The sequence below is a fragment of the Gambusia affinis genome, linkage group LG08, assembly GCF_019740435.1.
Source record: "Gambusia affinis linkage group LG08, SWU_Gaff_1.0, whole genome shotgun sequence".
Classification (NCBI taxonomy): Eukaryota; Metazoa; Chordata; class Actinopteri; order Cyprinodontiformes; family Poeciliidae; genus Gambusia; species Gambusia affinis.
This window is the reverse complement of record NC_057875.1, coordinates 25,283,538-25,298,173: the sequence shown is the minus strand read 5'-3', so window position 1 is coordinate 25,298,173 and position 14,636 is coordinate 25,283,538. Positions and strand designations below refer to the sequence as shown.

At 39.9% G+C, this 14,636-nt stretch overlaps 1 long non-coding RNA gene across 1 annotated transcript; it reads right to left on the bottom strand.

Moving 5' to 3' along the window:
* Positions 1-810: 810 nt before the first annotated feature.
* LOC122835865 lies at positions 811-5,242 on the bottom strand. Its single transcript, XR_006371361.1, has 2 exons — positions 4,030-5,242; positions 811-1,044 (listed from the first exon to the last, which is right to left on the bottom strand). It is a non-coding gene; the product is annotated as an uncharacterized LOC122835865 (long non-coding RNA).
* Positions 5,243-14,636: the final 9,394 nt, after the last annotated feature.

Here is a 14,636-nt window from a genome sequence, read left to right as displayed (position 1 = left end):
TACAGATCTGCAGCTTTATTGAGGTTACTATTTTCAAACGTTCAGTCTGACCAAAGAGCTCCATGGAAATATTCTTATTTGTTGAACATGATTGTGTTGTGTAAATGAAATCAGATGGGTTTAATTGATGTTAAAGATGGCGATGAAGGTTTTTATCATTTTAGAGTCTAAAATTCTCTGCTGATTAATTTTTTTAAGTGTATCTTCAGCATGTCAGATCTCTCATTAGGACTCTGGACTTGTCATGATATCCTCAACACTCCGTATGAGATAATTGATCTTCAGCTTAGTGAGTTTTACAAGGTTTATTTTTACCGCTTGTACCATTTTTTTTTTCTTTTACTGGTTGTTTTTCTGAACCCCTTCCGACAGCAGCTCTGTGAACTCTGAGGAACTTTATTGTGTTATAAATGAAGTTGATCTCGCTCTGGATTCTCCAGTTTATTAAAAAAAAAAAAAAAAAAAAAAAGAGCTCACTATGCGTGCAGACTTTGAAGCAAAGCACTAATACAAGGCTGCGGTTTTCCTCATTTTTAATGGTTTTTCAGTGGATGATTTCGTTTCCAAGCACCTGCTTCACCATCATGAAAACTTATGAACCATAACAGGCCAAACATGTTGCTGGATGATGTCACTTCCTTCTTCTTCTACAAACAGAGGAGTTGATTATTTTTAATGTAGAAACCATTTTTAATCTGTTTCTGTAACACAAAGGAGGATTTGCAGCGTTGAACTTTATCCTTTTATGTCATTCGTGATTCTGCAGAGGTGAGTATGGAAATCCAAATTTGTTAAAAGTTTCCGTTTGGATTGAAATTTTGCTTTTCCTGACACATCGCAGGCCCGATCCCTAACTCCAACCTGTTGAGCAGTTCAGTAGACGTCGTCCCGCTTCCTGTTTCGGAGTTCACGACCTTTTGACGGGAGGGCAGGAAAACGTGGCTCACACGCGCCTCCTGGCTTTTTATTTGCCGTCCTCGGGTTTGAGTTTAGAGGGTTTGAATCTGAGCGCAGCAGAGGGCGCAGACTGTAGACGGTGAGCATCTAAGGAAACATGAAAAGCAGTTGCACATTTTGCTGAAGACACTGAGTTGAGTGACATCAGGGCCGCTTTCAGGACAAATTCTAGTAATTACGAGGTTTTTTGGGTTTTTTTTCTTTTACTTTGTTCAGCTCATGAGACGTCACTGAGGACATTAAGAAACAATTAAGAAACAAGCATCTTTTTCCAATAAAAATAATTTATTAAAAAAACATACTGCGCACAGAATTATATTAATTTTCTTCCCTACCCAAAGCTTCAATTCTTGGTTATCAATATTTCTCTTTTATTTTTAAGGTAATTTTAGTGATATTGCACATTTTTAGCAACAGGGCAGTTCAAAGTGCTTTCATTGTTCTTCCATTTTATTTTATTTTATTTTATTTTTATTTTTTTTGAAGAAAACGAAGAAGAAGAAAGTTGTCCTAATGTTTGAGCTCGCTGAATGGTTTTAAATTGCAGCCAAATCGCTAATGTGTCAGAAAAATGTAGGATTGCACTGTAGCAAGAACCAAATACAAAAAAAGAGAAAGAAAAGCTTTGTCTTTAAATTCTGTTTTTCAAGCTTTATTCATTTTGCCATCGTCATGTTTAGGTTGAAATTCCTGTGATTTGGGTTTAGAAGTTTGTCTCGTCTTTTTTCTCGCAGAATCGTTCCACAACGCTAACGCTAGAAACTGCTGCTAAGAATAATGAACTGGAGGAACTTAATCTACATTCAGCACCCTGTGAAATTACTCGCGGGTTTGGAACCTGTCCATGTTCCGACTTGCAACGAACCTTAAAGTATTTTATTGGGACTTCATGTGAAAACAGACGTTAGAGATTAAATGTCTTTAAAAATGGGTTTTCTTTTAAAAGTCTGAAAAATCCAACCTCTAATTCTCTCAGATTGGATGGAGGTCACCTGTGCAGGTTTCCTCAGATTCTCTATCGGATTTAGGTCTGGGCTTTGACTGGGCCATCCTGAAACATAACTATGCTTCGATCTGACTGTCAGCACCAGCCTCAGTTGTTTTCCTCTCCGATGTCTGTCACCTAGTTCCATCCATCTACCCATATCCCCACAGCATGATGCTGCCACCACCATGTTTCACCATGATGTGTGTAGATGAGGTGTATGCTGCACTTTGGCACTTTTTCCTCACTGAGGAAACAGAACCAAGCCTTTATTATAGAACCAACAAAGCATTTGGTTAGTTTAGATAAACGTCTTCTTTGGGTAGTTTAGTGATTTACTAACACAAAGGAGTTCAAAGAGCTCAGCAGACAAATACATTACTCAGTTAACATAAAAATCTGTTCATAGTTTCCTTTAGAGGTTTTTTAGAAAATCGATTCTGGTCTGGTTTTGATCTGGATCCCCAATTGTTGGACTCGACAATCCCAAACTTTGATAATCCCAAACAACGTGTTTGGGATTATCAAAGTTTCGGACACCACCACGGACTAAAGGCAGGTTTTATTGTTTTGGTTCAGGTTGTGGGATTCTGTACAGAGATATTCTTCTTTTTGGTGCTGTAAAACATACCTTTGTAAGCTTGAACAACTTGACATGTTTTTATCCATTTGTACAACATTTAGTGAAGCTGTATAACAACTAGCGACGCACGATCCACTTTTTTCACTCCCGATACCGATACCTGAGGTTTAGTATCGGCCGATACCGATCCGATACAGAAAAGCATTTCTCTTTTTAAATGTACAGAATTATACATTTATCTGGTAACTCTGCACCGGCACAGCTCACTGAAATACAGCAACAGCTTCCCAGGTTTGGTCAAACTTGTAAAAGCAACTTTAATTTGTTCAGTTTAATTAGGAGTAAATCAGCCGATGTAGAATAAATAATAAAGAAACTGAAACTGACAGAAATAATGGGTGGACTGTCTTGTTCAAGCATAAAAATAAACTGAAACACACCTTCTTTCAAACGGTTCAGAAAGAGCAATTAGGATTTATTAATATAATGCAACATAAATAATAAAGCATGACGTGGCTCAGAAGTACATCCATAACTGATCTAGAATTGTTTTCTATATCGGGGCCCAATACAGATATTGATATCAGATCGGTGCGTCTCTCATAACGACCGGCGTGAACTTGCAGTTAAAATCGAAGCTAAAAGCGGCCGAAGGAAGGGCGTGCTGCGGTGGCATAGGGGATAGTGCGGCCCACATTTGGAGGCCTTGAGTCCTCGACGCGGCCGGCGCGGGTTCGATTCCCGGACCCTGCGACATTTGCCGCATGTCATCCCTCCTCTCTCTCCCCCTTTCCTGTCAGCCTACTGTCATGTAAGGGACACTAGAGCCCACAAAAAGACCCCCTGGTGGGAAAAAAAAAAAGCGGCCGAGGAAGATCATGTCCTTCTTGTTAGGACATGAATAAAGTTTTATTAAAGGCGTGTGGACGATTCTGTGATGGGAGAAAAGATCTGGATGCATTGAGATACTTTCAGACCCAGAAGCCCTGAAACACTCAGACTCTTCTTTAAGGGTTTTCTCCATGGCTCATTTAAAACAATTAGTTTTGTTGTACTCTGTTTGGCTTTTTTAATGACAAAGTCAAAATGTTGCTTATCTGTGAACATTTATAATTCTAAAGAGTTCTAATTATTTCCTCTTTTTTTTTGAAAGTCTATACCTTGGAGGTGGATTCCTGTCTTTATTTATTTATTTATTTATTCATTTATTTATTTATTTAAAACAGAGGAAGATGACACAGGAAATAAGAATATAAAACAATATGAAGTGAAAAGATGTGTTCAAATGTAATCCTTCCAAACACCTAAAGTACTTTTTATTTGTCTCCCTCTATAAAGACAAACACATGGCGTGTGTGTGTGTGTGTGTGTGTGTTTTGAATTAATATCACAGTCAGCCATTTTGTTGCGACCCCTCTGTTGTTAGCCACGTTAGCGCCGCTGCCAACAACAAACAGGAAGAATGAAAAAGCTCTTTCAGGGAGGTTGCTGTTCAGCTGTTTACCTTTTGTTTTACGAGTTTCGTTGTCCGGTTCCGTCATGGACGGCCCGGTTCTGAGAGAGTTTCAAGAAGCGCTGCAGTCTGGCAGAAAATGGCCAACCGTAAAGCTGACAGAAAACCGTCGTCTGAGAAAACCGACTGATTATAAAAGAAAATATGATTCTCTCTGATGAACTCAACCCTTGTTTACATTTGAAGTTTACTGTTGAGGCTGCAGACAACAGAAATGAACTCAGTTTATGTAACATTGTTGCATCTGATAAATGAAATGATCAATTCTGGGTAATTGAATGAATCTCTTTAAAGATAAAGACGACTTAGAACAAAGGAAACAGGAAAAACTCATAAAACACGCAAACACAATATAAAAAATATGTTTTCTTTTGTTAAAAATGAACATCGCTTTGCCCTGCAGATGTTATATTATCAGAACTGAAGAGAATTAGAGTTTTATAAATGTCTAAATTAAACCCAAAGTGATATTTGTGGTGAAAAATCAACTAAAATGAAAAGTTGTTGTTTTTTTTCAACTATGAGAGAAAAGAGAATCAAAATAAAGAGACACAACAACAAAAAATATGTTGACCTGTAATTGTATGAAATATGGAAATCATAAAAGCAGCATGTGGAGTTCAGGACGTTCAAACACACACACACACACACACGCACACACACACACACACACACACACACACACACACACACACACACGCACACACACACACACACACAGAGATCATATGAACGTTCCTCAGAAAATTCAGTGCAGTCATTTATTTTATTTGTTAAAAAGCAGCAATAATGTATTTGAAGTGATTGTTGCGGTTTGTGTGAATTATAATTTAAAATTGACACATTTTGCTTCTGTGCGTTTTCACTTTATTTGAGAGTAGCTTTTGAGGAAAAGCATTCATTTCTTGAGCGTGCGCTCTTTGATTTTTTTTTTTTAACTTTTTGTTGTCTTTGTTGACCATTAAACAATGTGTGTGTGTGTGTGTGTGTTTGTTTCACTGTAAATCCTGCGAATCAGAGGAACCCCACTGCCAAAAAAACCCAAAAAACCTCACTGACAGTGTTTTCAAGTGTAACTCAAAGTCCCTCTCATAAATATTTTTACATCTGATTTAAAGTTTTCTTCACAAATTTAATTACATTTTTCAGCATGACAACATTTTACATTATTTTCCAGCCTTTCCTTTATCATACATGTATTTGTTTGTGTGTGTATCATTTTTAGGGAGTCAGGGCGATGACTCCTCGCGGACGGAAGCGAGACGCTTCGCCGCCGACAAAGTGGACGGCGTACCGGAAGAGAAGGGGCAAAGGTCGTTTGGTGTGAGAAAGTCTCGGTATGGAGAGGTAAAAACACGCGCCTCATCTGAGTCTGACTGAGCGTCAATCCTGTTTCCAAACACGTGCAAGTAGAAAAACAAATGACTTCGTCTCACCAAAGTTTTAGTATTTGTTGGCAAAAGTGAAACCAAAGAAAGAGGGGAGAGTGAAGGTGAGCGAGGAAATCCCGTTCAGGGCTCAGCAGGTCGTTTCAGCTCTTAATCAAATCTCCTGCTAACGTCTGGAGCCGCAGATTTTTTGTCGAACAGAGCTAGGAAAAAAAACCGCTTATGAGTTCAAAAGCACCTTTCAGTTCCTGTCAGGATGTCTCGGTTTGTTTAAAACAAGGAGCAACAACAAAAGCAGCTGATTTGTAAAGGTTGGAGAAATTGCAGTTTGGACGATTTTAGAAACGTGTCGTAAAGAGACTTTATGTAACGATGGAAGGATTTTAAGAGAAATGCACTGGTTGGATGAGGTGATTTGGAGCAGATTATCAGGAGACTTTTTTAGGGGGGGTTTTAGACTCTGCTGTTCATTCTGGGGGGGGGGTTCTCTGTATCGTTGTGTTTTTATTTAACATCTGGGAGAATCACTCATACATCTGTCATTCTTGGATCAAGGCTCCTGTTTCCTTACAATAAAACAACAGCAAAACAAATCCTCTTAAAGAGTTTAAATGACCGTGTAAAGTTTAGAACGTGTTGAGAAATGAATCAAAGAGGGCCAAAAAAAAAAAAAAAGGCAAAAAGGATAGAGTTAATACATGAGGTCATGAACTGACTGGTTTCAGGCTCCCACTTATCATCACAGGACTTACTGCAAAACAACGTTTTCACTAACACTCTGGACAACAGAAGGAAAAAAAACGTTTTAAGACGTTTCCTCAAACGTTGTCCAGAACCGTCGCAGAAAATCAGTGCAGGAGACGAAACGGTTTTAGATTATTTGTTGGTCTTTGCTCTAGTAAAGCCCGACTCCCCGGTCCAGGCGGGTGAAGCTCCTCTGACGGTCAGCGCCTGGCAGGGCGACCCACAGCCCTTCACCTGTCTGCACAGGGAGTCACTTTGCAACAGCCTCCATTTGTCGTGTGTGTTTGTGGCAGAGCAGCATTGAAGTAGAGCATTACGGTGGTGTGGGAGGAAGAGAAATTCTGCAAACAAAACCGGAATTTGTATCCAGCCTCCTTTTAATCTGAAATCCCTAATTAAAATAAAATTAAATAATATGAAATAATATAAAATAAAATGAAGTCCTTTTTTTTCCAAAAAAAAATAATAATAATTTTAGTAAAGTAACAAAATGTTGTCAGTGGCAGAAAACTAACAGTCCACATCGACCTGATGGGTCGTTCCTGTTCTGGTGGTGGCAGCGTCATGCTGCGGGGATCCTTTTTCTTCGGCAGAACTCTGGATGTGACGCTCCAGCTGGACGGTTCTTCTGGACTCACAGCTTCAGTTCGCTTTCCAGTTGTTATTTTTGTTGTTGTTTTGTTTTGTTTCTTTTTTTTACTTTTGTTTTTCCAGCTTTTTCAGGTTTTCATGCAACAAAATGGTGCAATCAAATCCCTATATTAGGTTTTGCATGTTTGTTCTGAATAAAAGAGTGTGTGTGTGTGTGTGTGTGTGTGTGTGTGTGTGTGTGTGTGTGTGTGTGTGTGTGTGTGTGTGTGTTTGTGTGTGAGAGAGAGAGAGAGAGACGTAGACCTTTGTGTTGTGTTCTGTAGTTTAACCAGAAGGATGTGTGTCGCTTATTCTTAACTTATAATTTATTCTTTGTTTTAACTATGAGGTGTAAGGCAAATAGTTCCTGTTTTTATAGCCGTGTGTGTGTGTGTGTGTGTGTGTGTTTTGTGTGTGTTGGTTTAAAAAAAATACTGCACACAAGCAAAAATATTCCCCCTTTTTTCTGAATTTGTAGAAAGCATTTATTGTCTGGTTGAGTGTGAAAACACACTCTAAAAAACTCAAAGTGTATCTAAAGACTCCCATACACACTCCTCACATCTGTGTGTGTGTGTGTGTGTGTGTGTGTGTTCTTACCTAAATCAGGAGTTGTAAATAAAAAAAAAAAAATAAAAAAAAAATCCAAAACAATTCTACATTTCCTTCATGTATAAATCAAATAATTTGACATTAAGAATTAAAAACGTTTTTCTTTCTGCAGAATAAAAACCTTGTGGAGTTAAACTGAACATTTTCACATCCAGTTGTGACTGAAATGTTATTTAACCTGTTCCTTTATTACTGCCAGACAGATAACTACGTCTATATGTTTGTTGTCTGCTGGTTTAAAACAAACAATTTAAGAACAAAAACACTGACGTAAAAAAAAAAAATCCCTGTGAAGGAGTCGCTTCTGTTTCCAACAAATCAGCTGATTTATATGTGGGGGGGTTCGTGTCAGAAAACCTTCGCAGTTTGCATTTTCACAGAGATTTAATCCTGCAGGCAGTAAAAAGTAAAAGAAATACCCCAGGTAGAGTCATGCTGCGTAAGGGTGTGTGTGTGTGTGTGTAACAAACACACTCAGGAGTCAAAGTCCTGTGTCACATATAAAGTTGAGCAAATTAATAATATGTAAAATATCCAGGTATGATTTTAATGTGTTTTTTTTAAATGTGATTGAATATGAAGCTTCACGTTTCCACAGAAACCGTTCAGCTCAACTTTAGACGTTTGCTTCAGGGTCCGGCTGCTCTTTGTCGGGTCTCATTATGATTTTCCACCGTTTCCTGTTTATTTCTGTTTGAGTTAGTTTTATTTTTGTTTGTTTTAGTTGGACGTGTCCGGGGCGTCAGGCAGATGATTTGTGAAAATACAAATATGAAACAGAATGAGAGTGTGGGCTGAACCTGAGCAGGCTGTGGACAATCTCTACGATGACTTTGTTCTCCTGAACTTTGTGACAATAATCTTACAGTGAGGAAAATCTGCTGACAGAGGATTTATTTATTTTGAGATTCTCACCAGGTTTGCAGTAGAAACGTCTTCAGAATCAGGCGAAAAGTAAAAGAAGTGGGTTTTCTTTAGAACGAGCAACAACTTTTGCTTTGTTCCCCAATCAAACATTTACAGCTGACCGTCTTCAATGTGCTCAAAAATGTCACGTCTTTCCCCGAGGTTTTTACGTTAATGTTGCTCTTTTTTTTTTTTTTTTTGCCTTCAGAGAGTCGGGTGACAGGAAGCGGAAGCTGATCGAGCCGGGGAAGCAAGGAGCAGGAGACGAGGAGAGACGGCTGCTGGGTGGAGGTGGAGGTTGGAGGAAAGAGCCGGCGGCTTGTCGCTCCACCCGAAACCAGGAAGTCAAGTCTGAAAGTAAGAAGGTAAATGGAGGCGACTCCAGGACTGAATGTGAAAATCAGCAAAAAGAATAAAAGAAAACAAGAAAACATCTACTTTTTTTTTCTTTTTTTCAACACAGAATTTGTTCACTGCAACATTAAATCTTACTAAGTAACTTTGGTCTAGTTTTTCAGCACACTTAAAATAAGACAAAATTAGCACAAGTAACTTCTCTGCAAGATATAGGAGCTTGTTTTAAGCAAACATCTCCTTCATATTGATGAAAATATTAGCTCGTTATTTCACTTATGGGGAAACAAAATGTCTTGCTATAAAATAACCTGGTACTTTGAATCAGTATGAAGGAATTGTTGACTTAAAACAAGCTCCTGTATTTTGCCGAAAAGCTCAGTGTGAATTGCTTTCGTCTCATTTCAAGTGGACTATGATTTTTGTTATGTTTTTTCTGGGTCCTCATTAGCTGCGTGTCCCAGTGTGTGTGCTCTTCCTGGGTTTCACACGTTCAACATAAACAAGTAAAGATGCAGAACATGCAGGAACGACATCACAAATTCAAAATAAGACCATCTGCAAAAACAAAAAAAAACAAAAAAAACAAATGCAAATACAGCATAGAGGCGAAACAAAAATCAAAACAAATGAATATAATGGTTATAATAATAATAATAATAAAAAAACTCCACGTTCACTTCATTATATACATACAAGGACAAAAACATACACAATCAGTGTAACTGCTCGGTGCGGTGGAGGCCCTGCCTAACAGAGACGTGCAGATTTGTGTCGATGAGCCTGGAGATTTTTCCAAACCTGGTTCAGTCCAACACAATTTCAGAGAGACTGTTTAGGATCCGAGCAACGTCTCAAAAATCTTTAAATAGTCACGAGAAGGAAACAAATGTACGTACAAATGTCACCAATGTAAGAAAAATAATCAGCTTTTCTTTTCAGAGTTTCAGCATAAAAGTTGTCAGGGTGTTTCTTTTTTTTGTTTAGTTTAGTTGTTTGTTCTGTCTTAATATTTTATGCATTTTGCGAGGCAGGACAGTCTGTCTGATGAATCCCAGTGACGCTTCCTGCTGGAAACCTCTCAGGAATCCTTCTGTGGTTTTTCTCCCGCTGTCCTTCGCATTTACAAGCTGGTTTTACAAATGTGGATTTTTAAAAATTAAAAAAAAGAAAGTAATTAAATAAATAAATAAATAATGAAAAATACATACCCGACATGGTCAAGCTCATATATTTGACAAGCTGCAAAAAGAAAAAAATGCACATCAGATGACTGGTTTAATGTACATTTCATAAAGAATATCCAACCTGTTCATGGATAGGTAAATGTTCTGACTGCTTTAATGTTCAGATGGGTTGACAGGTGTGTGTGTGTGTGTGTGTGTGTGTGTGTGTGTGTGTGTGTGTGTGTGTGTGTGTGTGTGTGTGGTTAGTTTCCAGCTGCTCTCGTTGGAATTTGCAGACATGAAGGAGAATTGCACGTGACAGTGTGAGAAGGGTGTCCAACATGTGTGTGTGAGTGTGTGTGAAAGAGAAAATGTTGCTGTACGTCCGGAGAGCAGCGTAGAGGCAAATTGGGAGCGTTTTCTCCCCAGTGTGTGTGCGTGTGTGTGTGTGTGTGTGTTCAGTGTGTTTATCGCTCTGTGTTTCTCTTCCAGGATGAGCAACATGGCCTCCGTCTTCCTCGTGCTGCGCAGCCACACACTCGGGCTGGACACACACGCGCACAGGACAGGTGTGTATCCGCTGCTTTTCACGGTCAGCTCACGTTAAACACAGCAAACAGGAAGTCCTGGCTGAATGTGTGACTTTTAAAATACTTTACAGTGAAATAGGAGAGTCATCTTTTTCTGGAGTGCTGATTTAAATCAGACAGGAACACAGAAGTTGGTGATATTGTTGTTTTCCTATACATTAATAAAGGCGGGTAAATGTCTCACCTTCTTTGTGTTTTCACGCATGTCAATTTCTGTGATGTTTGTAATTGCTAAAGGGGAAGCGCACAAAGTGACTAGAAACTTTCAGATCTGAACCTTATTTCAGAAATTTGTTAGACGATCAGAGGCAAACATGAACCTGCACATGTTTATTTTTTTACTTCTTTTGCAAAAAAAAAAATCCACAAAGTCTGAGCTCTGCTGCGTCTGTGTGTGTGTGTGTGTGTGTGTGTGTGTGGGTCGGCGGTTCTCCGCATGTCGCAGTTCTCTGTCGGATAAATCGTGGAATTGATCGGCTGTAAGTCGGAACACGTGATATTTGAGTTTCTGGAAGTTTGTTGCGTTTCTCCCTGAGGTTGCTCAGACCACGTCCAGCTTTTCAGGGTTCAGAAAGTAAAGCTCAGACTCCTGTCCGCTCCCTATGGAGCCGACTGTGTGTCGTGTTGTTGCGCTGTAGATTTACTCTGAATGTATGGAGGCGTGTGACGCATGTTAAACCTCGTGTTTGCCGCGCCGCTGCGTGTGTTCGCTCCTGGGAGAGCTTTGGAAACCCCTGTCCAGGTCAGAAGAGAAAAGAAAGATGAAAAATGAAAAACTGCTGATGCAGGTTTCAACGGGAGCTCTGCTCGTGTTTAAACGTCTCGGATCAGATCTATAAGTTATCTTTAATTTATGTCTGCAGAACTGTAAAAGAGAGAAAAAGCGACGGGGGAGAGAGGAAGGGCTTCTGCCGACTTTTCCCGAGACAAATCCAACTTTTAAAATCTGTCGGTTGTCGTCGTGTGCTTCCGCCGCGTGGCGACAGCGTAAGACGTGCAGAAGAAATGGCACGCGACAGACACGCCGTCCGCGCTGGGAAACGAGAAGGGAGGCTTCACAGTTGCGCTCTCCTTCCGTTTCAGCACCACGGAGCCGGAGAGTCAGTGATGAAAATATCACGTTTGAATCTTTAACGCAAAATCTGTTTGCAAAAAAAAAAACGCCTCGTTTGTTTGTGGCAATTTTTTTAAAAGAAGGAGAAGAAGAAAAAAAAAATCGCCTGGAAAATGTTTTGTCTGCGCGTGGAAACGATAGAATAAGGAGTGGAGAATTGATCTAATTAAATCGAAACTACAGGACACGCAGTTACTGCGGGACGTATGAGACTCTGGAGTGAGAATGTGAGAGGAACCAAAACCCTGCGGGACGCCAGAGAGGCTCTGGGTGTACGCTGCCAGCCCGGACAGGGCAATTAGGTGTGTGTGTGCGTGTAAGACAAAGAGAGAGAGAGAGAGTGGGGTCAGCGTGGATACTGTGGTAAAAACAGGAAGACAGAAACTTAACCAAAGCTTTCAATTTAGAGACGATGGTGGGTTGTTGTGCTGTGTGTGTGTGTGTGTGTGTGTGTGTGTGTGTTCTTGCTGCAATCGATACCACAGGAGGAGTGGGCTTTACGTGAGTGAAAGGCGATGAAAGCGCTGCTTCATGAAGCAGTGAAAGTTGTCATTTTGTTCCTCGTTTTAGCGATCGGTGTTTTAAGCATTAAAAGTGGCCGTGATGCCCGTGAAGGTGCATCGTCGGTTTTCTGTGTGTTTGCGGCTGTTACACATTCCTGCTGGAGAGATGTAGAGAAAAACAAACTGTGAAGATCGCTCCATCTTTTACTGCAGCAGTACATTTATTTAAAGGGGAGGTTATGAGGGATAAGCCATGTCAGGAGATGATTGTTTTAATTTTAAAAAATAAATACATTTTAAAATATCACCACCAGCTGTTTTTTTTTCTTTTCATTTTTTTTTACCCCGGTTGTTATCCTCATCCAGAATCCCCAGTTCTCACCCAACTGGTTTTTCTCCAGCAGCCTCCAGAACTGACACTGCAGTGACAGGAAGTTCATCTTTGCGTCCAGTCGCCCGTTTCCTGTGTAGAGCTGAGCTTTCGTTTCGGTTTCGTTTCCCTGCTCGAACAAAAAGCTAATGATGAGCCCCTTTAGTTTTCTGGCAGACTCTTTACTTGAGACGTCTTGGTGTTTTTTCAGGCACTCTTTCACACTCGTCCACCGTTTTCAGCCGTTTGCTACTGAAAGTGTCAAAGTTCTTCTCGTCCTGACAGCTCCAGCTGGAGAGAAACGTACAGAAAGCTTCACGTTTTTGTGTTTGTTGTTGGTAGGACCCAAAAAAAACAAAGGCTAACCTCCAGTTAGCATGTTTGTTGACGCTGTCCACTGGTTGCTATGGAGACTTGACGGATGCAGGGTGCCAGTCTGGCCGTAGTTCTCCGACAATAACTGTTTAACACTTTTAGGCGTGTGTTTTTTGTTTTGTTGTTTTTTGACCATCCCGCTCTGCGGCTGCGATCGTTTTATTGAGCGTATTAAACTTTGGCCGTCAAAGTACATCTTGTCACATTTAGGTGAACGTGTCTCACGGCCGTTTGCTGATTTATGATGATGTTTTTAACGCAGAGGAGACAAATGTTTTCCTGTCTTTCCCATTTTGAGGAGCTACCAGGAGAAACACTGCTGCTGATGTACAGTTTGAACCCGCTTGAAGACATTTGGAGAGGAAACAAGAAAAAAATACTAAAAAGTTATATTTATATTGGAAGTATTTAAAGCAGCACTAATTGTGCCATTAATGATTTTGCTAAAAAAAAAAAAAACAACAAAAAAACAAAACAAAGATAACAAAACAGCAGCAACAAAAACCACTATAATTAAAAGGAATTTTTTACACATTAAGTGAATTTTTTCCTGAAAAAAAAAAAATCATATTTATTTTAAGTTTTTTTATTGGGTGCATAAATCTGCATATATCATTAGAGCTTTATGAAAAGCTAAACAACGTGTTCTTGTCTCTTTGCAGCTGTGTGGATCGTGACAGTGATGCGAAGGTGGACTCCCCTCAAGTCTAACAGGAGTGTGTGAGAGTGTGTGTGTGTGTGTGAAAGAGAGAGAGAGTGTGTGTAAATATTAAAATGTAAAATTAAAGATGATGATGGGATGTATTTAAAAACAGCTTGATACCATTTTTTTTTTTTTTTTTTGCTGGTGGAACAATAATAACAGTGTAAATCAGTGCGTCCTGTTAAATTGATGATATATTGTGAACATTTTCACATCTTTCTTTAAACTTGTAACTTTCAAAAAATATATCCTGTACAAATGTGTCCCATGAATTATGTATTTTAAAGATGACATGTGTGCAAATATGTATTTTCATGTCCGATGACAGAGACATTTTGTTCCTACTGCGTTTGACTGAACGTGTTATGAAACTGTTACACAACTTGCATCTCCTTCCTCTCGGTTCCCGGAGCTTTGTGTCCAATTTTGCGAACAGCAGCGCGATTCGTTTTCGGATTCGGACCCATTCTCATACTCTCGCCCCTGTGCAGAGTACACGACAGACTGTGCCTTCAGCCCCGGAGCCTCGGTCTGCCTGCATTTCGTGTTCGGTTTGCCCCGTGTGGATGGACGGACGGATGGGGGAGAAAGAGGCTTGGTGGTGGTGATGGGGGGGAGCGGGGGAGCATGGCGGCTTACATCCAGAGAGACAGAGAGGTTATTCCTGCACATTTTTCTCCTGAAAACTAAAAATAACAACAACCAAAAAAAATTATAAAAATGGTGACAGCTGTTCGTGGAACATGCATTCTCTGTAAACAAGCGTGTGTGGACATTTTAAAAACACTGTGAAATAAAAGCGATGGAAATTTACAAGCGTGCCTGAATGTTTATGTAACTCCCGCACACACACATACGTCACACCTCAATGTTTTGGATGGGAGAACTAAATACTGGTGGGTAATCTCGCGAGAGTTCGGATTTATGTTCTAGCTGGGGTTTGTAGTTTTTGTTTTGTTTGTTTTCTTGTAAAGCTGCTGCTACATCTCATAGTTGCAGCTCGGCCCGATCTGATCGGTGAGTCCAGGGTGTTCACCTGCACCTGTTTCTTTCTTTGTGACTTTCAGTAGCACGACGCAAACTGAATACCTAAAATCGTGGAGTGAGTCATGTTTAGCTGACCTCACACACTGGCGTCCCTTC